This window comes from Apteryx mantelli, chromosome 20, assembly GCF_036417845.1.
Source record: "Apteryx mantelli isolate bAptMan1 chromosome 20, bAptMan1.hap1, whole genome shotgun sequence".
Taxonomy (NCBI): domain Eukaryota; kingdom Metazoa; phylum Chordata; class Aves; order Apterygiformes; family Apterygidae; genus Apteryx; species Apteryx mantelli.
This window is the reverse complement of record NC_089997.1, coordinates 15,343,034-15,369,961: the sequence shown is the minus strand read 5'-3', so window position 1 is coordinate 15,369,961 and position 26,928 is coordinate 15,343,034.

The following is a 26,928-nucleotide window of genomic DNA, read 5'->3' as shown; positions in this document are numbered from 1 at the left end:
CCTCGCAGGAGGCAGAGTCACTGCCCCAGGCACACAGCATCCTGGGGCACAGGGACACTGCTCTGAATTACAGCCCTGGGCAGACCTGGGTGCACTCCCTGGATTCACACCCCTGCAACCACCCCTGGGAGAAAATAGCAGGATGCCCTTTCCGCCTGATGGTGTGGCAGGGAATCCCTGCTCTGAAGTTCCTCCTCCTCCTCTGCACTAGAGGAGCCAGGAGAGTGATCCTTAAAAAAACAGTCATGGGATGGGTTGGGTTGAGAAGACCTTTCCAGGAGCCTCAGTAGCGTTGCCCTGCAGCCAGAGACTTACCATGTAAAGGGCCGTGAAGATTTCCCCAACAATGAGCTCTCCTTCATCCTCCCATTCCACACTGCCTTTCACCTCCCTCTGTCTTCTCTCATCTTATGTCAGCAACAGCAGACAGTGCCCAGAGCCCTGCTGCTCTTTGCAGAGGAGCTGCTCCTGGACAGAGCTGTCTCTTGGCAGTGCTGCCTGGTTGCCATGAGCTCCCTCTGTCCCGGGAGCCTGGCCCCACTCAGGAGCAGAGGCCCAGCTGAAGGCATAAAATTCTCTGTCCCTTGTGCTCCCTCCTCCTGGGAAAAGTTTACTGAGCTAGACTAAAATAATCACCGATGGCCCTGCTCTAAACAGTGGAGAGAGACTGATTCCAGCACTGCAATTTGTCTCATCAGAGGATGGTTATATACAAGAGGTGGAATTGTCCCACTCTGGAAGCCCCTATTCCATTCTCTTAACTAGGCAGGACGTTTCGACAGGGACAAGAAGGGAGTGCATTTACCCATGGTTCAGCTGTTGATTCAGATGAGTTAATCCAGGCATCCTGTGCCAGGTTAGAAACCCCTGGGGCGGAGTGCGATTCAGATCCCTCCTGTGAACTCTACAGACTCACAGGAGGTGGGATTGCCCTTGCCAAAGCTGAAGGGTGCACAACAAAGATGTCTGCAGGAGAACTCGCTGTCTAAGCTCCCACTGTAACCAATGCAGATGGGGGGTGGGAGTCAGCTGTTCACACACAACACCTGGTGACATCTGAAGAGACAGAGGTGGTCAAAGGATATGCCAGTGTCTGCTTGCTCTGATGGAGCAACTAGGAGACCCACATCCTTCCAGAGCATCAGATGGGATCCAGGTGGGGAATTTCCTTGGTCATCTTAAATGACACTAGAGGCCTACTACTGCTCCTAGAGCTCCACTCACTAGGAAGCTGCGACAAAAGCAGATCTGTATAGTACAAGCAGCTAATGTAATTCAATGCAGACACTTGATTCAGTGACATAAAAATAGACCTGCAGGGTCATGTCAGATGCCTGGGGGGGTCCAGAAAAACCACATGACTCTAGCAGATAGAGCATGGAACCTGTAAGAAAACCATGTCCTTTTGGAGTGGTTGCTGAGCAAATATCCCAGGGCCTCTCAGGTTTCCTACCTGTGCCAAAACGACTGCATCCCACCACTGCCCTTAGGCAAAGTCCAGCCCATCTACAGCCACATGTGCTGCATAAATGGGAGGCACATCACACCAAGGACTCCCCTCTAGTCTCTGCACTCTCAAACCCTTCTAGCTCTCCACCTGAACCTCTTCTCACCCCCAAATGATATGAACAGGGACTGTGCTAATGATGTCTTCATGGTGGCTGGATCACAGGACATCCAGGCCCAGGGACTTTCTCAGTGGCACCTTGTCCTTCTTGGAGATCGGTTCACTTCTGTCACAGGCCCTGTGGAGCTACAAAGTCAGCTTGGGCAGAAAATCCATCCTGCCATTTCTGCACAGCCCAGCTCTGTTTTCCTCTGGCCTCAGGCACTGCAGGGTTTGCAAATCTTGTTTCACCATTACATTGCCACCTGCTATCTGTGACAACATGTCTCTGCTCTGAAGTGGGGCCATTGCACACACAGTATCCTTGGCTCTTGGTTACATGGTACACGAAGACCAACCTATACGCTGTGCCACAGCTGAGGCTCTGCAGCACAAATACATGCAAATGCATGCAGCCTGGGGCACAGACAGGAGCAGATAGAGATGCACAAGCTGTTACAGAACTGCCACATGGTTGGGATAACTGAGATGTGGTAGGACTGCTCACATGCCTGGAGGGCTGCAAGAGCACAGTACAAGCTCTTCAGGAGAGACCATCAGGGAAGATGATGAGGGGGGATGCCCTTTGTGTGGCAGCTCAGATGTATGGAGCTCTTCCCTGGCATGGAAAAGGGGCTGGGTGAGAGCTTGTGGGTGAGCATGAGAGTAAGGGCGACACTGTGACTGGAGTTACAGACCACCTGATCAGGGTGGGGAGATAGAGACAGTCTCCTTTAAGCAACATGAGGAAGTCTGTGCATCACAGGCTCAGGGAGACCTTAATCTCCCTGACATTCACTGGAAGGGCAAACAGCAGCAGTCCAAGAGGTTTCTGGAAGGTGTCAGGGACAACTTCTTAGCACAACTGCATGATGGGCCAATAAGGGTGATGCTTTCCTGGACCTGGAAATTACAAACAAGGAGGAACTGATCAGAAGTGGGATGGTCAGTGTCCACCTTGCCTACAGTGACCATGAAATAGTGAAGTCCCAGATCTCGAAGGGAGTGCGGAAGGACAGCAGCAGAGTACAGCACAAGAACGGTTCATATCAATACTCAGTAAAACTGGTAAAACAGGGAACTCATGCCTGAGCTCCAGGGCAATAAGGCAGCGTATGGGAGTGGGAAGGAAGGACAGGCTGCAAAGGAGGAATTTAGAAATATTGTCTGGCAATGTTGACACGGTGTCAGGGAAGACAAAACTCCCCTGGGATTGACACTTGCAGGGGATGTCAAGGGCATGAGGATGAGCTGTTACTGCTTCAGTAAGAAGGAAAAGGAGAAGGTGGGCTCACTGCTGAATGGGGCAGGGACTCTTGTAAGAGCAGATGCAGATAGGTCTGAGGAACTCCACACCTTGTTAGCTTCAGTTTTCACCAAGAAGGTCTCCCAGGCTGTTGTGCCTGGAGTCAGGACTCCTGAGGAGAAAAACAACCAGCAAAGGATGAGGGTTGGGTGAGGGATTACTTGTGAGAACTTGACCCATACAAGTCTATGGCACTAGATGGGCTGCATCTGAGGACACTGAGAGAGCTGGCCACTGTCATAGCAAGGTCACTCTCTATCATCTTTGAAAGGTTTTGGAGGCTGGGCAAGGTCCCAAAGACTGGAAAAAGGCAAATGTTACATCCATCTTCAAAAAAGGCCAACAGGACTACCTGGGAAGCTGCAGGCAGTTCAGCCTCACTTTGGTGAGGAGTGTGTCATAGAGCGAATTCTCTTGGATCACATTTCTGGGCACATGAAGGAGAAGAAGGTGATAGAGAACAGTCAGCATGGATTTACCCAGGGTAAATTGTGCCTCACAAATATGACTGACTTGTATGATTAAATAACTTTTTATTTATGGATGGAGAAGAGTAAATTACTTTTATCTGGACTTTAGCAAGGTGTTTGACACTGTCTCCCACAATGTTCTTGTATGCAAGTTAGAACCTTACTGTCCAGAGGGATAGACAACCAGATGGGTAAAAAGCTGCTTGGATGATGAGGCTCAGAGGGCAGTGGTGAATGGGTAGTACTCTTCCTGGAGGCCACGGAGAAGCGGAGCACCACTGATCTCTCCAGGAACCTGCCCTGTTTTCATCTTTATTAGTGACATGGAGGAGGCAACACTCATCATGCTTGTAGATGACGCCAGACAGGAGGGGAGGGTCCAGTGATATGCTTGAGGGCTGCCATTCAGAGGGACGGAGACAGGCAGGGGGAATGGGCTGTCAGAAACATCGCAAAATTCAACAGGGACAAATGCCAGGTCTTACACGTGGGATAGGCCAACACTCCGCAGTGTCACAGGCTGGGGCCTGTGTGCCTGGGGAGCAGCACTGCAGCAAAAGTCCTGAGGGCCCTGGTGGTCAGAAGGCAAAATATGAGCCAGCAGAGTTCCCTGGCAGCAAAGAAGGCCTTAACCAACCAGGGCTGTAGGACCAGGAGCACAGCCAGGAGGTCGAGGGAAATCATGATCCCCCTCTAGTCAGTATTCATTAGACTGTGTAGAAAATACTGCATCCAGTTTTGGGTCCCCAGAAGAAGAAAGAGGTTGGTAACTGGTGGTGGGTTTGGTGGAGGGCCCTCAAGATACTCAGGGTGCTGGGGCACATGCTCTTTGAGGAAATGGGACTTTTTTAACCTGGAGAAGAGATGGCTTTGGAGGGATCTCACAGCAGCCTTCCAATAGCTATGAGGAGGTCATCAGGAAGATGGAGGTGGGCTCTTCATCCTGATGCATGGTGGGAGGACAAGAGACAATGGGCATAAGCTGAAACAAGAGACATTCACGCAGGAGATGAGGAAAAGCTTTTCCACTAAAGGATGGCCAAGCACTGGAACTGGTTGCCCAGAGAGGCTGTGCAGTCTCCTCCCTTGGAGGTTTCCAAGACCAGACTGGATCAAGTCCAGAGCAACATGGTCTGACCACAGAGCTGACCGTGCTGTGAGCAAGGAGATTGGGCTAGGAATCTTCTGAGGTCTCTTCCATCCTGAAGGAGTACATGATTCTTCCCCCTCTGGCTCTTCACTTACGGATGTCGGGGAAGCAAGCAGGTTCCCTTTGACAGTGGAAGTAGGTCTGCTTTCTTGTCCTCCTACATTCAGAATGGTTCAGATGCAGAGCTTCTTGGCAGGAATCCCCAACACAGCCCTGATCAACCCTTTGCTTCACTTTTAATTTCCCTTTTTTTTTTTTCCCCTCCTTTAAGTTTGTGTCTTTTACCATCCTGATCCCCTCCCATACAGTCAGCCCACCCCTGCTTACTCTTTCCCCATTGGCACTGTTTTGTTTTGTTTTGTTTTGGACACAGAGGTGCTTCAGTCCAGAAGGCCCTTGAGAAACTTGGGTGATTTGGGCAACAGACACCTCATGAAGCTTTGCAAGAGAAGTGTCAAGTCCTGTGCCTGGAGGGGGGGGAATAACCCCATCTATGAGGAGAGGTTGGGGGACCTGGGCTTCTTTAGCCTGGTGAAGTGGAGGTGAAGGGCAGTAGAGTGGGAGCCTGTGAGTGCTTGAAGGGTGGTTTCAGAGATGATGGAAAGTGGGAAACAGCGTGAGAAGGGGAAACAGCCACAAACTGCAGCTTGTGGGGTTCAGATGTGATTTCAGGAAAAGGAAGTGTCACTTGAAGGGTAGAGCTGTGGTGCTACAGGTCACCCAGAGGGAGTCTGTGATCAACCCCTGGCTTTTGCGTTTCAAGGAAAATCAATCTCCCAATAAACTGATGTCTTTGTCCTCTTGGCTATGGATGGTGTCTCTGCCACCAAGACCTATGAGAAGACACTGTTTCCCTATGGCACTGTAGCCTGCTGCCTCCTTGTCCCCAACGAGCCCAAGAGGTGCTGTATTGTCCTGCACTCGGCATTACGCACCCCCACCCTCACACTGCCCCTGGGAAGAGCCCTGAGCAAAACGTAAGGGAAAGGATCACCCTACTCAGGGGCTGGCTGTCAGTGCCTGGCCATTCTGCTTGATAAAACACATCAAGGCTTACTTGGCATCAGAGCCACCTGCGCATTGTCTTTGCCTACCTGCAGTCAGGCCTCCAACTTTCTGCTCTCATCAGCCCCCAGAGAGGCTTTGTCAGTAATGTCCCTCAGTGGGACCCATTAAAACTCCGAGAAATTTTGGGATTTACTTCTGACTTTAACTTCTTGAGTAGTTTGTTCAATCTCCTCTCAGTATCTGAGGTTCACGGACTCAGCACCAAATACACTCAAGGGGCCATTAAAATGCAAAAACCTCTAAGGAGCCATGTCTCTCCCCATAATTTTCTTCAGTTCTTCAATTCTCGTAGGGCTAATTGGAGAGGATTCAGGAGTGAATTGAAAAGAGTAAGATGGGGAGCACCTGAAAAAGAAAAGATTTCTGCTTCTTAAGTTTTTTCAGCTTACAGAATAAGTGATATCCACATTCTCCCATTCATACTGACCCAGAGGGTCTCCTAATGAAGTCTGAACATGCAGGAAAAACAGTATTTTCAATAGGAGACCTTTATGGCCAACTTTCCTCCTCACCTCCCCAACCCTGCCATTTCCCTCATCAGCCACTGGGGACTCACATGACTCTTGTTAAAATCTAACATTTTTCCACTTGAGTCTGTAGCTGAATGTTACAGCTCCTACACACCAATTCCCACCTGCTTTCCTTAGACAACTACTTGCAGACACAGGAGGATTTTTCTTAATTGCAAACAAGCAAAAACAGAATACGATACAGTTTAATAAAAAGTCAAATATACTCCTCAACCGTATGTTAAGTCCAAGCTATCTCCAGTGAGGTCCACTTTCCACAAGGAATAACCCTCCTTGAAGTGTTTTTTGACAGATAGCTAGGAAAGGATAGATAGAAACAGAACTGAGGAGTTGGACAAAGAGACAATGAGACTCCTGAAAGACGAGGCAAGCTTCAGACTCCCTGAAGCTCAGAGCAGCAACTAGAGAGTTGAGAGGTATCGGATGGATAAAGAGTAAGATATGTCCAGTTCGTCTGATGCAAAGATGCCTTTAGAAATGATCAATTTAATCAAGACATGTGAAAATATGTGAGAAATCACTGAGACTATATCCACGGCATAACAGACAGAGCAGTAGTAACACTGGTTCAGGGGCAGATTAGTATTTCTTCTCCTGAGATTCACACCCTGCCTGAACATCTCCACTATTTTATCATGGGAAAAGTAGACTTTAAAAGTAGTCAGTCCTTTTAGCTGGTGAAAGTATGTTCATATTTTTTAAATGTTGAAAACTCTTCTTCACCTTTTCAGGCAGAGCTCTGTTCTAACCACAAGCATCTAGTGGCACTTGGAGAGGTCCTGGTGTATCGGAGGTACCTGCCTGGGCCTGGCAGCTCTCACAGGGGACCTGCGGGAGACCAGAACCCCTCGGAGCTGCAGATGGAGGCTGGGCAGAGGGGACCAGGGCACCTACAATGGCACCAGCTGTCAGTGACCCTGTGACTACATCCCACCCCCGTTCTGGAAAACGCTTTCCTTTTCAAAAAAAAACCCTGAATAAAAACAAAAAAAAGGGTATTAAAAAAAAGACAACAAAGCCAAGAAAGACAAAAAGAACACACACAGAAAAATTAAAAGCTGGAAAGTGTAACAAAACATTTCTCCGCTTTAGATCATTTTCTTAATTTCTCTCTTCTTTCATTTTTTATTGACATTTTCTAAATATCTCTGGTATTATCAGGCCTGCACCATTAAAAAAGATATTTCTGTGTCTTGCATAGAGTCCAGTGGCCCAAAACCACTCACGGCCCAGGGCTCTCCATGCCACTCCTCACTCTCTGTACAGAGCAAGTGGCACTCACCAGAGACAGGAGTGACCACAAAACCCACATCCTAGCCCTGTGCCTGTTGGAGGCCTGTCAGGTTCTCAGGCACACAGGACCTCACAACTCCTTACCACAGACAAGAGTCAAGTGCTGGCCTATCAGCTTCACCCGTAGAAGTGACCTCACAGCCACTTTCCCACCCATGTGCCTGCTCCTGGTCCATCACCTGCAGAGACAGAAGGGACCTCACTTTCACCCTTATGGTCATGGGTCTCCTACTCTCCTATGAGCTTCTGAGAAACAACCAATCTCATGAAAATGTCCCCAGCCATCAGCTTCCTGGTGGCCTATCAGCTGATCAGACACAACTGACCTCATAATGACCCACCAAGCCAATGGAACTGCTGCTGGTCTTTCACCTGCCCTTATGGAAATGACCTCAGCATGGATTTGGCTTCCATCCAGTCAGGTATTCATGCAGCAATGACCTCACAATCATCACCTGAGCCATGGGCCTGCTGCTGGCCTATCAGAGGCTGAGACAGAGGTGACCTCACAGTCACCATCCAAGCCATGTAACTGTTTCTGGCCTATGAGCTGCTCAGTTGTGAACGACCTCACAATCAACATCCTAGCCCTGTGCTGCTTGGAGGCCTATCAGGTCCTCAGGCAGAAGTGACCTCACAAACAATTGCCCCAAGCATTAGCCAAGTGCTGGCTTACCAGCTGCTCAGATAGAGGTGACCTTACAATCATCTACCAAGCCCACTCACCTGCTGATGGCCTTTCCTCTTCTCTGATGGACAAGGCTTGTGTTTTCTCTTGGGAGGTCACTTCTGACTCAACCTCTGATAGGCTAGCAGCGGCTCATGGCTGGGCCATGTGCATGTGAGGTCACTCCTGCCTTAGCAGTTCATAGACCAGCAGCAGGCACATGGCTTGGATGATGATGGTGAGGTCAGCTGTATGTGCTCAGCTGAACGCGGGGGTTGAGTTAGTTAGCATCCTGGCTGGAGATCCTGGCAAGAATCTCAGAAATTGCAGGCCTCCAACAACCTAGTGACACACTGCAAAATGTGCTCAGCTGAGAAGGACACCTGAACTGTCAGGCTAGAAATGACTCCCTTAGGGAAGAGAAGAGCATGTGGAAAGGTGAGGACCATAATACTGAGGGGGTTTGCAGAGTTATTTGCATAAAACCACTTCAACTTTACAAGCTAATTCTCAGCTATGACCCTTCAAGCATTTCCTGGTGATTTGCAGGAACATGCTTGAGCATCAGGCAATGATTCTCAGGGTCCAAAAGCAATGTTGTGATTTGCTTCATTTTCAGCATAAAAAAATAAGCTCTGAGCCCTTGAAACATCAGTCATTGTAGTATGTGCATCTGCGAGAAGTGGTTGCAAGAGGCCAATTATTTTCTGAAGAAATAGTTTGTCTTTGGAAGTTTTCCCTATTTACCCATTTTGAAAGGTAATGACTGTGGCACTGCTGCTCGAAAGAGGACCTCTGAGTGCTCCATCATGGCAAGACCTTTTCCTTGTTAACTATGCCAGAGAAAAAAGTCCCACCATGTCAAAGCTGCTCTCTGAGGCCTCCTCCTGGAAGTCAGCCCTGGATATCCTGTTTCAGGGCCCGGGGCAGTGTGTGGTCTGCAGGTTGCAGCAGAGATCCCCAAGGGAGCAAGCCCTTTGGCAGGGAGACATTAGGACCCTGCCCTCCCCTCCCCCATCCACCCCTTTATTTCACTGGATTGGGGTGTTACTTGGATGGTTAATTGAGAGCAAAGAGTTTCTAGGACACTGCCATGTTAGAAGAAAAGAGAGTCCGCACCAATTTTGTTTATTGGTAGTACCCCCCCCCCCCATAAGACTTTATTAGCAGGAGGTAGAGGCAGCTACTATGCCTCTGGTCTAAGAAAACTTGGGATTCGACAGATCTCAGAAGTGTTATCTTCAAGAAACTCCTCCAAGGAAGCCTTTCTGAAAGATGACCTCTTCTAATCCTAATACTCTAAGCTGCATATCTGTGTGTATTTCACAAGAGACCTGGGATATCTTATGTCTTTGGTTAAACATGGGACAGGAAAGCCCAAATCAAATAAGGGATGGAAATCATGGAGAATATATATATTAAAAAAAAAGAAAAGAAAGAAAGAAAGAAAAAGAAAAGACAAAGCATTCTGTAAACATTAAAATGTATTCCACTTTTCTTTGTATTTCCCAGCACCTGTGAATTACCTTTGATATTAGCTTCCATGGGTTTTCTTTCTCAGATAGCCTATATTTCAACTGCAGAAGATGGTGCTTCTGAGCCCTTGTTTTTATGCTTTCCAATTTTACTTGTATAAAGAAGTTACCATTAAACAGAAATGCATGTTTTCTTGCTTCATACACTGTCATTCTAAAAGTAGTACAGACTCGCATTGACTCTGGTTCAGTATACCATAATAATCACAGATGTAGCTTTTCCATTTTTCATTTCTTTTCATCAAAAAGGGTATTGATATTATTAATTGATATTATAAAGTGCATTTATGAATATTTGGGAAAAGACCCGTTGGTTTCCTTTCTGAAATATATTTGAAAAATTAGAAGTGGTGAATGAATATTTGGGATGGCAATATCTGGGACCCCGATGAACTCCCCAGTTTGGAGTCAGACACTGAGCCTGAGGGGGAGGCAGCTGCCTGGCCGGTGGCAGAGCAGCGGCTCACTGCACTGAATGCAGCCAGTTTGAAGGGACCACAACTCCTGGCGATTTTAAAGCATCAGAGCAGCAGGATACGCAGGGACGCTACAGGCAGCAGCCCCGCAAAGGGTTGTTAGAGTGGCTGTTGAGGCTGTGGGACGATGGGGCAGATGCAGTTCATTTTACTAGAGAGGAGCTCGGTCAGATGGAGGCTCTGCCCCAGGGTCCCAGGCTGCACAACACTCTCTGCACCCTGCACCAGCAAAACCAAAACGTTTCCCCTCCCTAATGGAGTGGGTGCTGGGCATGGTGCGTTTAACCTGGCCGACTGCCACGGTCATCGATGGTGGGCTCACCGCGTGGACTACTGTCGCAGCAGGGTTAAACCAGCTGTGGCAATTAGGAATGTTGTCTGGAATTTATTCCCCCTGAGTTTACGGGACTGGATCAGATCCCCATGAGCAAAACCATCCAGACTAAGATGCTGTGAACTGCCCCTCCCCATTCTGCACAGGACTCCGTCCCACCAAGGAGGCTCAGTAACCATGAGTGGCCTCGGCGGGGATGATGTGCAAGACTCGCCTATGCAATTCAAACTGGCGATGAGCAAAGCAGACCCCATTAGGGTTTTTGCGTTGGTGGTCCTAATCTGAGAGTTTCCTGAATATGTTACATACTTCTGGGGGTTTGACCACAGGTGTGAAACACTGGTGCTGGCTGACATTCAAGATCTTTTCACGATACAAAAAGCATCAACATTTATTTCATGGCATTGGATATAAACAAAGAGAAAATGAGAATCCCTTGTGCAGTTCTGGTCTCCCACCTCAAGAAGGAAAAGTAGGACTAGGAAAAGGGAAGGGAAAGTTGATGAAGGCAGCAAGACGAATTTCATCACCCATGACATTAGTTACTCCTGTCACACCTTCAACTGACCAGGTTCTGAAATGGATCCTCCCAACCGTACCATAGCGAGCAAATTCTTCCTGAAGGCCTTTTCAGTCACTCCTCAAATGCAAATGCTCTTCTTCACACTGCCAGGGGTGATTTATCTGCTCACTGCCATGGGCAATATGGTCATGATAGCCATCATTTGGCTCAACCAGTTCCACACCAGCGTATCTCTTCCCCAGCAGCTTCTCCTTCCCAGATATTTGGTTCCCTTTGCCCCTAAAAGGTTTGTCGGCCTCATCTTGGAGATTAAGACCATCCCATGGCTGCTTGCCAGTTCCAGACCTTCCTTTCTATCTTCCTGGGCACAGCTGAGTTCAACCTGCTTGTTGTGATGTCTTTTGATTGCTGCGGGGCCATTTGCAACCCATCACACTGTATCATCTTTATGAAGCCCTGGCTGTGCTTCACACTCATCTTTATCCATTGGGTGATGGCATCTCTATCCTTGCTCAGCCCCACCATTTTATATACCAAGGTACCCTGTGTCCCCAGTAAAGAGACTCTTTCTTCTGTGGCCTCATCCCTTTGAGGAGAGCAACCTTCATGGGCACCAACTACCTTCAAACATGAGCTTTGTTCCCTTCTCCGCTATGTTGCTGAGCTCCTTCACACTGACCCCTGTGGCTTATGTGTGCACTAGATGCACTATCCTGAGAATACCCTCTGGGAAAGCCATATGAAGCCTTCTTCACCTGCATATCTCACACTGCCAAAGTCACTGCTGCATATGGTATCTCCATTTTTGACTATGCGGGACCTGAATACAGCAAATCCCTTGAACCAACCAAAGCCTGATAAAAGGGTTCAAGAGGGATACTCCCATGGTGAGCAGAGAAGCTGCTTTGCTGTAAGCTCTCAGCAGCTTTGCAGGTTCCTCTAAGAAAGCACATTCAGGAGAAGCATGATTTTAGGTGACATCCAGCAGACTAAGAACACAGTCTGTGGAGAAGCTCTGTTTCACTGCTTGAAACCCATCATCTCCTCCTCCTGCCCTTGCACTCTTGAAGCATCCTATTTGTGGAGTCATCTGCTCCTTTCCTTTATATGTCTAAAACCAAATGCAAAGGTGGAGGGATAATGTCAGCATTTATTGCCTATGTTTTCCTTGGGCTTCCTTCTGTTGGACATGTTCTTTGGTTTGAAAAAGAAATTAGCTACTAAATAAATTAAGAGGGCGGAGACAGAAATAGTGAGTTTCATTGACTTCATTAGAGGTGTCTGTGAGCAGCTGGTGCCTGTACTCATTTTCCCTTGGTCCCTATATAGCCAGCAAAGAGAGAGCTCTAGAGGCTGGGTCCTCCCAGACTGTAATTGACAGGTGAAAGAAGTGTTACCACTCTCTTCCAGACACTCTTCTCTCTTTCTGCATTGACAAGGTGGGAGGAAGCTAACTTGCTCAAACCAAAGTGCCCAACTTCTAAAATATAACCCTGCTTAGTATTTTGTTGTTGTTGTTGTTCCAGACCCTTCCTATTTCAAATAATCAAAAGGACAGCCTTTAAGTTCTTTAAGATGAGAAGATTTCCCCTTCCCCTAAAGGGAAAGCGAGGCATTTAGGACAGGACATTTAATAAAAATGTTTCCTCAGTGCTTCTGGAGAAACAGAGAGGAAGAAGATGTGGAAGAAAGCAGGGGATTGCAGAAGAGATGCTCAGTACTGGCTTGTTTTGAAAGCAACAGCCTCACAGAAGTTCCAAGTCAAAAAAGGCAAGGACTGAAAAGTAGAAGGAATAACTTTCAACATACTTATCTACATGGGTGGACTGGCATCTGCAGGTACTAGTAAGTACTTTTGCTGGGAGATTAGTTTGGCTTTTGAAACACAGATGTGATGGATGTTTGCAATAGGTCAAAGTGAACAGGGAATTTCCCAGGCATGGCATGAAATAGTTCACAACCTCTTTACAATACTGTGCTCGTGAGAAAGAATCCTTTGTGAGTGGCTGGAAAAGGTAGAAAGAAGACAGTAAAATCTCTGAGGACTCTCAGTGAAATGTGAAGCAGAGAAATCAGGGTGTGATGCATGGCTGAGAGGAATATTTCTGTCTGTGTTACATAGGAAGCAAGCGAGGGAGCAAAGAAGGAAGGATCTACCCTCCCGTCGAGACTGTGAAATTCTCACACTTGCTTCTTCATGCTCCTGTCTCAGCAGGATGTACTGAAATTGGGCATGGGAGCAGGAAATGAAACTGTGGTTGCTGAGTTCACCCTGGAGGGTTTCTCAGGGCTTGACCAAAGACTACAGCTGCTTCTCTCCCTGATCCTTCTACTCATATACCTGACAACAGTGACGGGGAACACAATGATCATTTTCCTTGTGTGTGTGGCTCACCGCCTGCAAACCCCCATGTACTTCTTCATCAGCAATCTGGCATTCCTGGAAATCTGGTTCACTTCCTCCACAACCATCAAACTGTTGGTGATTCTGAGCTCTGGTAGGAGAACTATCCCATTTAGCAGCTGCTTTGCCCAGTCCTATTTCTATGTTGCCCTCGGTTTTACAGAGCTCTCTCTCCTTGTTGTCATGTCCTTTGACCGCTATGTTGCCATCTGCCAACCTTTGCATTATGCTGCCATCATGAAGCAGCAGCTCTGCACCCACCTGGTTGTTGCTGCATGGATCCTAGGCTTCACACTCTCGAGTTACCACCTGGTCCTCCTCTCAAAGCTGACTTTCTGTGGCCCCAACAAGATCCAGCATTTTTTTTGTGACAACTCCCCCTTATTCAAACTGTCCTGCTCTGACACCAGCCTGCTTTGGAAAGCAGACTCCGTTTTGTTATCTTTTGTAGTGCTGGGTTCCTTATGTTTAACCCTGGTGTCCTACATGTGCATCTTCCACTGTATTCTGCACATGCCATCAGCGTCTGGGAGGAAGAAAGCTTTTGCTACATGTTCTTCCCATCTCACCAACTTAGCCATAGCATATGGAAGCTGCATTGTTCTCTATGCACAGCCCTCAGAAAGGGTTTCCTTGGAGACTAACACAATTGTAGCTTTGCTGAACACTGTCCTGTACCCCTTCTTAAACCCCTTCATCTACAGTTTCAGAAACAAGACTGTGAAGCTGGCCCTGAAGGAAGCCCTTGGCCGTGCAAAGGTTTGGCTTTTCCCCCAGTCATGATGCTTTTCATGACAGCAATTCTAATCATGTATCATGTATTGTATCACACACACATATATATATAGCTATTAAATACAGGTGCCTCAGGAGATTTATTTTCTTGTTGGATTGTAGTGTTGAAAGGAAGGAACGTGAATTGCGAGTCTTGGTTACAGAGGGCTATTGTAAACAAAATCTAAAAAATATTAGTAAAATATTGAACTCACACAGGACTGGGACATAGACTGCCAGCGCATGGTGACACAAGGAAGTTTTCATAAGTCATCTCAGGAAATTTAGCTGAAAACTCTGGGGACAATGTCCAAGGGGTGTTGAGGAAAGCTCAAAACACCTTCTCTCCCTGAATGAGAGAAGACGCTAAGCACGAAAATTAAGCTCAGATATTACAATGGGTTCAGATTCATTGGATTCAAATCCATAATACACTTCTCAGTTTCATTAGTGTGATGAAGACAGCCTCACTGATTTGCCAGTGATAGCATGCAGACTATAGCTTTTTTTATTCACTTTGGAGGGAGATTTCTTAAAAATGCATATTTTCGTAACATACTGTCAGTTTGTCCACTATTAAAAGCTCTGCTTTATCTCCACTGGTGACTCCAGGATGCATTCTCCTGAAGGAAAAAAAAAAAAAAAAGAATGTATTTCTTCTTGGAGAATTAGGCATTTTCTACCTTCTTTTTCTTTGTCGAAGGAGTATTTCATGATTGAGAATTATTTCAAATAAACTATGTATGCTTCTATCACACTTTTTTCTTCTTGTCCATCAATGAAATTAAATATTCCCCCCTTATTTTACACTTCTGTCTCCATCCATATCTTTACATGGCAAAGGGATAGGCAGAAGCATGTACAAGTGATAAAAGGAAACATCTTTTAGAGAAATAATCAGCACACAGAGATCCCTTTTCTCCTTCTATTTTGCATTCCACAGGGAAAAACAAAGCACAGGGGAAGGGAAAGCACTGCCATTGCTTTACTCCTTTGCAGTTGTTTCTAATCAGCATTTCATTTTGTTAGGGCTTCTGAGGAGCAGATTTACTGTTAACAGCTCTTTTAAACTTTGTGTGTGAGCGTCCCATTTCCGAAGGGAATTATACAAGGGTGAACTCTTTTTAGGAAAACTGGGTCCAGTTCATCTCTGCAGCCTGTCTCCTCATGTGAGACCCCAGGGAAGCTATGGCGTTTTAGGTGACCAAAGCTCAGCCCAGCAGAGCACCCGGCCACTCTTGGGCAGCTCAGTCATCTTGCTGCAAGCTGGGTCCCTGTGCACCACAGTGAAGGATGTGGTGGCCCTGGGTCTTCCCATCCAGGCCCACAGCTCCACCGGCAACACAGGGTTAGGGTATGCAGGCAGACGCCTAGGCTCTGCCTCGGGGTTGAGATAACTGAACAGGGCGTGAGAAACTAGTGGCTATGAGAAATCATTGGACACTGCAGGGAATAGAATGAGACCCTGCCAAGTTCCAGACAGCACGGTGAGCGATGGCTGGATTTCAGCAGTGGTTAAGGGAGAGTTATATGAGAAAAGGACAAGCGTCACACATAACTGGTGTATTGGGGAACCTCCGGGGAGCAGACTCTTGCAGCACCAGCAGTACTGAGGTAACGATATCAGAAGCACCATATGAGCCAGGGGTTACCTAGCTAACAGGACCAGAAATATTAAACTTGAGTACATAGGCAGTAAAACTGGCACCAATGAAGAAAAAAGTACTTAGAGATGGGCTGTTTATTTCAAAGGGGATAAAGCTGGAGAAAGGGAGGGATCAAGCTGCATCATGGAAGAAGCAGCATGGGAAAATGGAGGCAGAGGGAATAAAAGGGGCCAGTCATGTAAGCAAGCTGCTGGCAGGGACACTTGTCTGGCCAGGCTGTGTACCTGCTCTCTGCGGTGTAGCCTATCATTGTATTAAATCCTTTTCCTAGCTCTTTTCTGGGTGAGCGTGCTCGCTGTTCTGTGTGAGTGCATGTGTGGAAGGCTTGCAGACGTCAAGGCAGCCAGCTACCAGAGACACCCGTGCGAGGGTGCGTGTGAGGTCTCCTGCAAGCTTTGAGTCTGATTAGCTGGTGAGCAAGAACAGGACCAGGCCGTTTCTATCGTTCATGTTTATGAGTGCTGCTCGTGTCTCTGTGGTGCCTGTAAAGGTACTGTGCCCCTGCTGGAGTTGATTTTTTGGTGGTCGACCATGTCCGTACAGAGTGTGTGTTTGCCTCTTGGAAATACATGCCCCGCCTCACTGCTGGCAGGACCAGGGAAGAGAGAAGCACAGTAGTTTCCCTTCCAGTGGACCAGGAAGGAGGAATCCCTTTATTCAAAAATCCACTGGATCCAGCATCCTTTAACAGTGCAGGCCCTGGAGGTGCTGCAGGCCCTGGAAGTGCTGCAGCCACTTGGTCTTGATGTCGAGGTCCTGCTTCTCCATCCCCTTGTGGTTCCCAAAGGGCACGGAGGCTTAGGCTTTGGGGTTGCAGCATGAAGGACCAGCTTTGGCACACATCTTTCTAGTTCCCCACTATTGATTTAAGCAATACAAATACCGAGATCTTATAAGTGTTTGGGTCAGTGATCCACTAGAGTCAAAGGGGGTTTTGTTTTGTTTTGTTTTGTTTTGTGATCGGACTTTCTGTCTGCCAACCTTTATCATAAAAGTGGCTGGGGTGGGACAGGCAGTGCCATATGCTCTACCCTCCATTTCAAAACCATCCACAGAAAGTAGCACTACTTAGTCAAGCTAAATAGCAGGGGCAATGGCCACTGTTTTGTTGGTGGTCCATGAACAGGACAGTTGTACTGAGCAAAACTCCATTGTCTGAGGATCTGCTACACATTACTAAACACATCCTCATCATGTCCAAAGGTGAAAAAAAGCTGAGGGATATTTAAGCCAAATAACAATCTCAGATATCTCAAGATCTGTTTTCTCCTTTTACACAACAAACTTTACTCTCATGTTAAGGATGGCAGGAACTCTTGGCTGCTTCTGAACACAAAATTTGCGGGCCACCCCCTCACAGCAGATAATGCCAAAGGCTGTGATGGCCCCTTTGCTGTTAGTCAACTTCTGGAAAAAAAATGGAATAGTGTCACACTAGTCACTGACAGTGTCATATGCATAGAAGTCCTCAGCCTGAGTATATGCTTCATAGGCTCCTTAAACCTTTCACCCATGAAACCAAGAAGCCTTCCCTAAGCCCTGGGATTTGAGGGCTGCAAAGGCTATCTTCTCCATTTTTTAAGCACTGCTGAAAATCAGAAGTTATGTAGGCCCTCCTCCATAACCTGTGTATCATGGATTAGACAGCATGCTGCCCGAGGAGAAGAAAGCACTTGCTGGCATGACAGCAAGTGAATGAGGGGAAGATCTCTGACATGCAGAAAGGACTGTGCTGCTATAGCCAAGAAGACGTGAAAATTTTGAGGGAAGGGAGATTGTCAATTAGGGACTAAAATGTAGCTACGAGTTTGACTGCAAGTGTTTATGTGAGGAGGAAGGAGGTTCCTGCTATCTTGTTGTGAAGGCTTGAGAGTCTGGAGGGCTTGGTGAGGTCTCACAGCATTTCCTCTGCCATGTTGTCCAGTGCTGAGGCAATAATTCTGCACATACACAGGTGTGTAGCCAGTCTCTGGTGAGCTCCTTCAAACCACGACTCTGCTTATGGCCTCAGAAAGAACCATGCACCTACTCTTTATACATTGCTGCACTGCTGGCTGTGACTGAACCTGTGCCAAAAGCTTTGCCCAGCCCAAGTGCGTGGCATTCTCGGTAACAGCATCACTGTCTGCACCCAAACACGCCTTGTCATGGGGACCTGGCACACACGCTTGAGGGAGCTCTCTCAGGGCAGCGCTCACAGCCTTCATGTGGATGAAGATAACTTCTGCGGAGGAAGATGTGTTGGAGGGTGGTGGGGGAAACGGAGATGAAAGTTCAGCACCTGTGTCTTGTGCAAAGCCATGTGGTACCTCAGCAGAGGGGCATTTGTGGCTCATCTCAGTGCTTGTTGTTTTGGTCTCCTGTAAAACCCTTTGGCAGTTGTCTCCATCTGCAGGGGTGTATACGTGACTGAAGACAATGTTTCTCCCAATGACCCTTCATCCTGGCAGTTGATATATTCTCTCCTGACCGTGGCACTCAGACTCTCTGCTGATGATCACCCTTTTGGCATCTGTATATGCCGAGGTTTCAAATCTGTACTCTTGCAGGATGCCAGAGAAGCTGGAGTGAATAATTCTGGTGGCCAACACAATCTCCTCAGGAGAGGTTCACTTGTTCTTTGAGAGGCTGTAGGTCTGGATTTTGGGGTGCTGAGAACTCACTTCACACTGCAACAGCTGAATGTGCAGTCATTTCAGAAGGCTGTGCTTCAGCATGTCAGGCACAGAAATCTTGGGATGCGGGAAACACCATGCTGATTATTCCATTGCCCTTTTGTTTTAAAACGGTGTTAGGAAAAGCCCTGCCCAGGGGCTGTGAAGGCCTTGGCACTGGTTTGCGGGTTGGCCAAGGCTTGCCATCTTCCTCGCACGTTAGGGTTTGCAGGCAGAAGGCCATGAGAACAATAAAAAAACACATGAGAAGGAAAAAATCCCGCCATGCAGTCTCTGGAAAACACTGCTTCCGTGGCTTCAGTGAAGGGGTACAGAGCTGCAGATATCAGGCCCCTCTCATTACCATGATTGACCACAGCGTTGCAAAGAAAGCTGAATTTATCTCAACGCAAAGGGGACTGGAGGGTGGCCCTTGTTTTAGAGCAACAGCTATATCCGTTGAGTGGAGCAACTGGCTATGTGCGACCGCAAGGTGGGAAAGGCGGGACTGGATACTGGTGTAGAGACACTGCAGGTTCATGAGGGGTTAAACAGAGTAGATTTAATGAAGGACTTGCACTCCAAACTGCACAGGGAGCCCCAGGAACCGCACGGAAGGGTTGATGATGGGAGGCTGCTGGATGCCTGGGTCAGACCCCCAGGCAGGACTCAGCTTGTTGTATCCTAAGGTCCCCTTACGTCTACTCGAACTATTTCCTTGTCTCAGCTGTGCTAAGCTTGAGTAGCTACTGTCCAGGAATCAGCTGAATGTTGTTGACAAAAGGGAATATGCCTGCCTGGCCCTGATGGGAATTTGGTCAGTGTGTAGTTTCACATGCTTGGGCTCCTACCACATACTTTGGCCAGATCTTCTGCAGGTGTTCTCAGTCCACTCCACCCCCTGACTGAGAGAGACGTGGTGTTGATGCCACCAGTGTGCAGACAAGGTTTGGACATGCTTTTCAGACATTAGCTTAACTAACAGCTGAGTTGTACAAGCAATGAAATTCTAGTAAATATATGGTAAATTATAACATATACGCATACAAGAATAATCAGCTGAAAAGACGAGAAGTATAATGTTTTTTCCCCATAGTCCTAAATCCGACAGGCATAATGACAGTCACTGCCAGGGGTTGTACCATGCTGGTTCTTTGGATCTGACATTGTGTAGTACTTAGAGTAGATTCATCATCATGTGGACTTCAGTTTCAATGGGTTGCTGCAGTGTTGTCAGTGTCCCAACTACCATCAGTGTATGGGGTTAAGATGGAGAGCAGCAAAGTCGAGCAATATTGCAGCTCTGCTCGGCATGTTCATCAGGTCACAATTCTCTGGGAGAGAGTCTCCTAGAGGCAATAAGGACTGGGACACTTTCCCCTTTGCTTAGTACCAAGTGGGTGTCCTCTCAAAATAGTAACAGCTGTTGTAATGTATGTGGCCGCCCAAAAAAGAAGGGACCCCATTCGGTATCGATTATTTCTTCCTCGGAGTATGTTGATGCCTAAAATACACTCTCAGATTAAGGCCAGCAACACAAGAACCCTGATGGGGGCTGCTTTGCTCATTGCCAGTTTTACTTGCATAGGAGAGTCTTGCACATCGGCCCTGCCAAGGCCACTCATGGTTACTGAGCCTCCTCAGTGGGATGGAGTCCTGTGCAAAACGACAAACTCAACCCGCATGTCCACCAGCTCTATTACTTGCTATCGTCCCCCATTAGGCCAGTAAATTTTAATTGGGACAAAAGGATGATAGCCCCCCATTACATATCATCTAATTTGGATGGGGGAAGGGGGGACCTGCCTCCCTTTCAATATCGGGCTGGCAGCTCCCCCTCCATGCATGCTGCCGGTGGGGCAGTGGGTGTTGCGGGTCCCTCCTGCGCTCTCCAGGCTGCTCGCCACGCTCCCCACCCCCGGGGGCTTTGTGCGCTGCTCCGGGTGAAGCTGCAGCCACCGCTCAAGCAGCTCTGCGCTGGGTTTACCGTCCACCCCCCGCCATGGTATGCCCGCTGGCAGCAGGTCTTGGAACGCACTGCCGCAACTCACCCTTTCTTTCTTTTCCATGTTTATCCGCCTGTTTCCCTACTTCCCATCCCTGCTAACAGAGGACGCCTCGGCTAACTGAGATAGCAGCACTGTGACTCCCCGCACCGTGCCTGCCCCCACCAATCACAGGTAGCACCACCGCTTGAAGATGGGGAGGGGCAGCGCGCAGCATCTTAGTCTGGATGGTTTTGCTCATGGGGATCTGATCCGGTCCTGTAAACTCAGGGGAATAAATTCCGGACAACATTCCTAATTGCCACAGCTGGTTTATCCCTGCTGCGATGGTAGTCCATCTGGTGAGCCCTCCATCGATGGCCGCGGTGGTCGGCCAGGTTAAACAACCGCACCCAGCACCCACTCCATTAGGGAGGGGAAACGTTTTGGTTTTGCTGGTGCAGGGTGCAGAGAGTGTTGTGCAGCCTGGGACCCTGGGGCAGAGCCTCCATCCGACCGAGCTCCTCTCTAGTAAAATGAACTGCATCTGCCCCATCGTCCCACAGCCTTTACAGCCACTCTGACAACCCTTCACGGGGCTGCTGCCTGTAGCGTCCCTGCGTATCCTGCAGCTCTGATGCTTTAAAATTGCCAGGAGTTGTGGTTCCTTCAAACTGGCTGCATTCGGTGTGGTGAGCCGTTGCTCTGCCACCGGCCGGGCAGCTGCCTCCCCCTCATGCTCAGTGTCTGACTCCGAACTGGGGAGTTCATCGGGGTCCCAGATACTGCCATCCCAAATATTCATTCACCACTTCTAATTTTTCAGATATAGTTCAGAAAGGAAACAGATGGGTCTTTTCACTTCAGAAAGGAAACAGATGGGTCTTTTCCCAAGTATTCATAAATGCACTTTATAATATCAAATACACCCTTTTGGATGAAAAGAAATGAAAAATGGAAAAGCTACATCTGCCATTACTATGGTCTACTGAACCAGAGTTAATGTAAGTCTGTACTACTTTAAGAATGACAGTGTATGAAGCAAGAAAACATGCATTTCTGGTTAATGGTAACTTCTTTACACAACTAAAATTGGAAAGCGTAAAAACAAGGGCTCAGAAGCACCATCTTCTGCAGCTGAAATACAAGCTATCTGAGAAAGAAAACCCATGGAAGCTAATATCAAAGGTAATTCGCAGGTGCTGGGAAATACAAAGCAGAGTGAAATAAATTTTAATGTTTACACAATGCTTTGTCTTTTCTTTTATATATATATATATATATTCTCCATGATTTCCATCCCTTATTTGATTTGGGCTTTCCTGTCCCATGCTTAACCAAAGTCATAAGATATCCCAGGTCTCTTGTGAAATACACACAGATATGCAGCTTAGAGTATTAGGATTAGAAGAGGTCATCTTTCAGAAAGGCTTCCTTGGAGGAGTTTCTTGAAGATCGCACTTCCAAGATCTGTCGAATCACAAGTTTTGTTAGACTAGAGGCATAGTAGCTGCCTCTATCTCCTGCTAATAAAGTCTTATTGGGGGGTACTACCAATAGACATAATTGGTGCGGACTCTCTTTTCTTCTAACATGGCAGTATCCTAGAAACTCTTTGCTCTTAATTAACCATCTGAGTAACCCCCCAATCCAGTGAAATAAGGGGGCAGATGAGGGAGGGGAGGGCAGAGTCCTAATGTCTCCCTGCCAAAGGCCTCGCTGCCTTGGGGATCTCTGCTGCAACCTGCAGACCACACGCTGCCCCAGGCCCTGAAACAAGACATCCAGGGCCGACATCCAGGAGGAGGCCTCAGAGAGCAGCTTTGACATGGTGGGACTTTTTATCTGGCATAGTTAACAAGGAAATGGTCTTGCCGTGACGGAGCACTCAGAGATCCTCTTTCGAGCAGCAGTGCCACAGTCATCACCATTCATTACCTGGTCCTACAGCCCACAGTGCTTTTTGGCCTTCTCTGCTGCCAGGGAATGCTGCTGGCTCATATTTTGCCTCCTGTCCACCAGGACCCTCAGGTCCTTTTACACAGAGCTTCTCCCCAAGCACTCATGCCCAAGCCTGCAACACTGCGGGGTGCTGGTCTATCCCAGGTGCAGGACCGGGCATTTGTTCTTGCTGAATTTTGTGACGTTCCTGACAGCCCATTCCCCCTGCCTGCCTATGTCCCTCTGAATGGCAGCCCTCAAGCATATCACTGGACCCTCCCCTCCCGTCTGGCGTCATCTACAAGCATGATGAGAGTTGCCTCCTCCATGTCACTAAGCAAGATGATGAACAGGACAGGTTCCTGGGGAGATCAGTGGTGCTCCACTTCTCCCTGGCCTCCAGAAAGAGTACTACCCATTCACCACTGCCCTCTGAACCTCATCATCCAAGCAGCTTTTTACCCATCTGGCTGTCTACCCTCTAGACTTCAACATTCTAACTTGCATACAAGAATGCTGTTGAAGACAGTGTCAAACAACATGCTAAAGTCTAGGTAAAAGACATTTACTCTTCTCCATCCACAAATACAGTCATTTAATCATAGAAGGTAATCATATTTGTGAGGCACAATTTACCCTGGGTAAATCCATGCTGACTGTTCTCTGTCACCTTCTTCTCCTTCATGTGCCCAGAAATGTGATCCAAGAGAATTCGCTTTATGACACACTCCTCACCAAAGAGAGGCTGAACTGCCTGCAGCTCCCAGGTAGTGCTGTTGGCCTTTTTTGAAGATGGATGTAACATTTGCCTTTTTCCAGTCATTGGGAACTTGCCCAGTCTCCAAAACCTTTCCAAGATGATAGAGAGTGGCCTTGCTATGACAGTGGCCAGCTCTCTCAGCGTCCTCAGATGCAACCCATCCAGTGCCATAGACTTGTATGGGTCAAGTTCTCACAAGTAATCCCTCACCCAACCCTCATCCTTTGCTGCTTGTTTTTCTCCTCAGGAGTCCTGACTCCAGGCACAACAGCCTGGGAGACCTTGTTGGTGAAAACTGAAGCTAACAAGGTGTGGAGTTCCTCAGACCTATCTGCATCTGCTGTTACTACATTCCCTGCCCCATTCAGCAGTGAGCCCACCTTCTCCTTTTTCTTCTTACTGAAGCAGTAGCAGCTCATCTTCATGCCCTTGACATCCCCTGCAAGTGTCAATCCCAAGGGAGCTTTGTCTTCCATAACACCGTGTCAACATTGCCAGACAATATTTCTAAATTCCTCCTTTGCAGCCTGTCCTTCCTTCCCACTCCCATACGCTGCCTTATTGCCCTGGAGCTCAGGCATGAGTTCCCTGTTTTACCAGTTTTACTGAGTATTGATATGAACCGTTCTTGTGCTGTACTCTGCTGCTGTCCTTCCGCACTCCCTTCAAGATCTGGGACTTCACTATTTCATGGTCACTGTAGGCAAGGTGGACACTGACCATCCCACTTCTGATCAGTTCCTCCTTGTTTGCAATTTCCAGGTCCAGGAAAGCATCACCCTTATTGGCCCATCATGCAGCTGTGCTAAGAAGTTGTCCCTGACACCTTCCAGAAACCTCTTGGACTGCTGCTGTTTGCCCTTCCAGTGAACGTCAGGGAGATTAAGGTCTCCCTGAGCCTGTGATGCACAGACTTCCTCAGGTTGCTTAAAGGAGACTGTGTCCATCTCCCCGCCCTGATCAGGTGGTCTGTAACTCCAGTCACAGTGTCGCCCTTACTCTCATGCTCACCCACAAGCTCTCACCCAGCCCCTTTTCCATGCCAGGGAAGAGCTCCATACATCTGAGCTGCCACACAAAGGGCATCCCCCTTCATCATCTTCCCTGATGGTCTCTCCTGAAGAGCTTGTACTGTGCTCTTGCAGCCCTCCAGTCATGTGAGCAGTCCTACCACATCTCAGTTAACCCAACCATGTGGCAGTTCTGTGACAGCTTATGCATCTCCATCTGCTCCTGTCTGTGCCCCAGGCTGCATGCATTTATGTGTATTTGTGCTGCAGAGCCTCAGCTGTGGCACAGTGTATAGGTTGGTCTTCGTGTACCATGTAACCAAGAGCCAAGGATACTGTGTGTGCAATGGCCCCACTTCAGAGCAGAGACATGTTGTCACAGACAGCAGGTGGCAATGTAATGGTGAAACGAGATTTGCAAACCCTGCAGTGCCTGAGGCCAGAGGAAAACAGAGCTGGGCTGTGCAGAAATGGCAGGATGGGTTTTCTGCCCAAGCTGACTTTGTAGCTCCACAGGGCCTGTGACAGAAGTGAACTGATCTCCAAGAAGGACAAGATGCCACTGGGAAAGTCCCTGGGCCTGGATGTCCTGTGATCCAGCCACCATGAGGACATCTTTAGCACAGTCCCTGTTCATATCATTTGGGGGTGAGAAGAGGTTCAGGTGGAGAGCTAGAAGGGTTTGAGAGTGCAGAGACTAGAGGGGAGTCCTTGGTGTGATGTGCCTCCCATTTATGCAGCACATGTGGCTGTAGATGGGATGGACTTTGCCTAAGGGCAGTGGTGGGATGCAGTCGTTTTGGCACAGGTAGGAAACCTGACAGGCCCTGGGATATTTGCTCAGCAACCACTCCAAAAGGACATGGTTTTCTTACAGGTTCCATGCTGTATCTGCTAGAGTCATGTGGTTTTTCTGGACCCCCCCAGGCATCTGACATGACCCTGCAGGTCTATTTTTATGTCACTGAATCAAGTGTCTGCATTGATTTACACTAGCTGTTTGTACTATACAGATCTGCTTTTGTCGCAGCTTCCTAGTGAGTGGAGCTCTAGGAGCAGTAGTAGGCCTCTAGTGTCATTTAAGATGACCAAGGAAATTCCCCACCTGGATCCCATCTGATGCTCTAGAAGGATGTGGGTCTCCTAGTTGCTCCATCAGAGCAAGCAGACACTGGCATATGCCTTTGACCACCTCTGTCTCTTCAGATGTCACCAGGTGTTGTGTGTGAGCAGCTGACTCCCACCCCCCATCTGCACTGGTTACAGTGGGAGCTTAGACAGCGAGTTCTCCTGCAGACGTCTCTGTTGTGCACCCTTCAGCTTTGGCAAGGGCAATCCTATCTCCTGTGAGTCTGTAGAGTTCACAGGAGGGATCTGAATCGCACTCCGCCCCAGGGGTTTCTAACCTGGCATAAGATGCCTGGATTAACTCATCTGAATCAACAGCTGAACCATGGGTAAATGCCCTCCCTTCTTGTCCCTGTCGAAACGTCCTGCCTAGTTAAGAGAAGGGAATAGGGGCTTCCAGAGTGGGACAATTCCACCTCTTGTATATAGCCATCCTCTGATGAGACAAATTGCAGTGCTGGAATCAGTCTCTCTCCACTGTTTAGAGCAGGGCCATCGGTGATTATTTTAGTCTAGTTCAGTAAACTTTTCCCAGGAGGAGGGAGCACAAGGGACAGAGAATTTTATGCCTTCAGCTGGGCCTCTGCTCCTGAGTGGGGCCAGTCTACTGGGACAGAGGGAGCTCATGGCAACCTGGCAGCACTGCCAAGAGACAGCTGTGTCCAGGAGCAGCTCCTCTGCAAAGAGCAGCAGGGCTCCGGGCACTGTCTGCTGTTGCTGACATAAGATGAGAGAAGACAGAGGGAGGTGAAAGGCAGTGTGGATTGGGAGGATGAAGGAGAGCTCATTGTTGGGGAAATCTTCACGGCCCTTTACATGGTAAGTCTCTGGCTGCAGGGCAACGCTACTGAGGCTCCTGGAAAGGTCTTCTCAACCCAACCCATCCCATGACTGTTTTTTTAAGGATCACTCTCCTGGCTCCTCTAGTGCAGAGGAGGAGGAGGAACTTCAGAGCAGGGATTCCCTGCCACACCATCAGGCGGAAAGGGCATCCTGCTATTTTCTCCCAGGGGTGGTTGCAGGGGTGTGAATCCAGGGAGTGCACCCAGGTCTGCCCAGGGCTGTAATTCAGAGCAGTGTCCCTGTGCCCCAGGATGCTGTGTGCCTGGGGCAGTGACTCTGCCTCCTGCGAGGGTCAGCACTCAGCCTGCCCAGGGAACTCCCCACAGCGCTGTGGGGTGAAGCTCTGGGTGGGAGGAGTGACCCCCATCATGGCAGCTTCATTCTCCCATTGAGAGCATGCTGCATGGGTCAGGGCTGCTCACAGCTCCAGCTTACACCCAGGACATTTCTGGAGGGGGCTTTCCAAAAGGAAGGTCAAGGCAAGGGATACCTGAAAGGGAAGGAGCTGTCACGAATCTCTGCTTTCAGTTTGATTCTCTTTGGGTGGGGTGAAATGGTATTTTGTCTGCCAGGTTTAGACAGCGGACTGAGACTGAAACAGTGACACTGAGAGAGGAGAAGTTCCTCTTCATCCCTTCACCCACCCCTCAGTCTGCAGACAGAACCAGCATCACCTTTCCAGGCTCATGAAGGTTTGTCTCACCTGCTCCATAGCACCAGCAAACACGGAGGTGCTATGGGCAGGCCCTGTACCTGGGAAATTTCTGCAGGGCAGAGCTGAGCACCCAGTGGGTGGGATGGGGT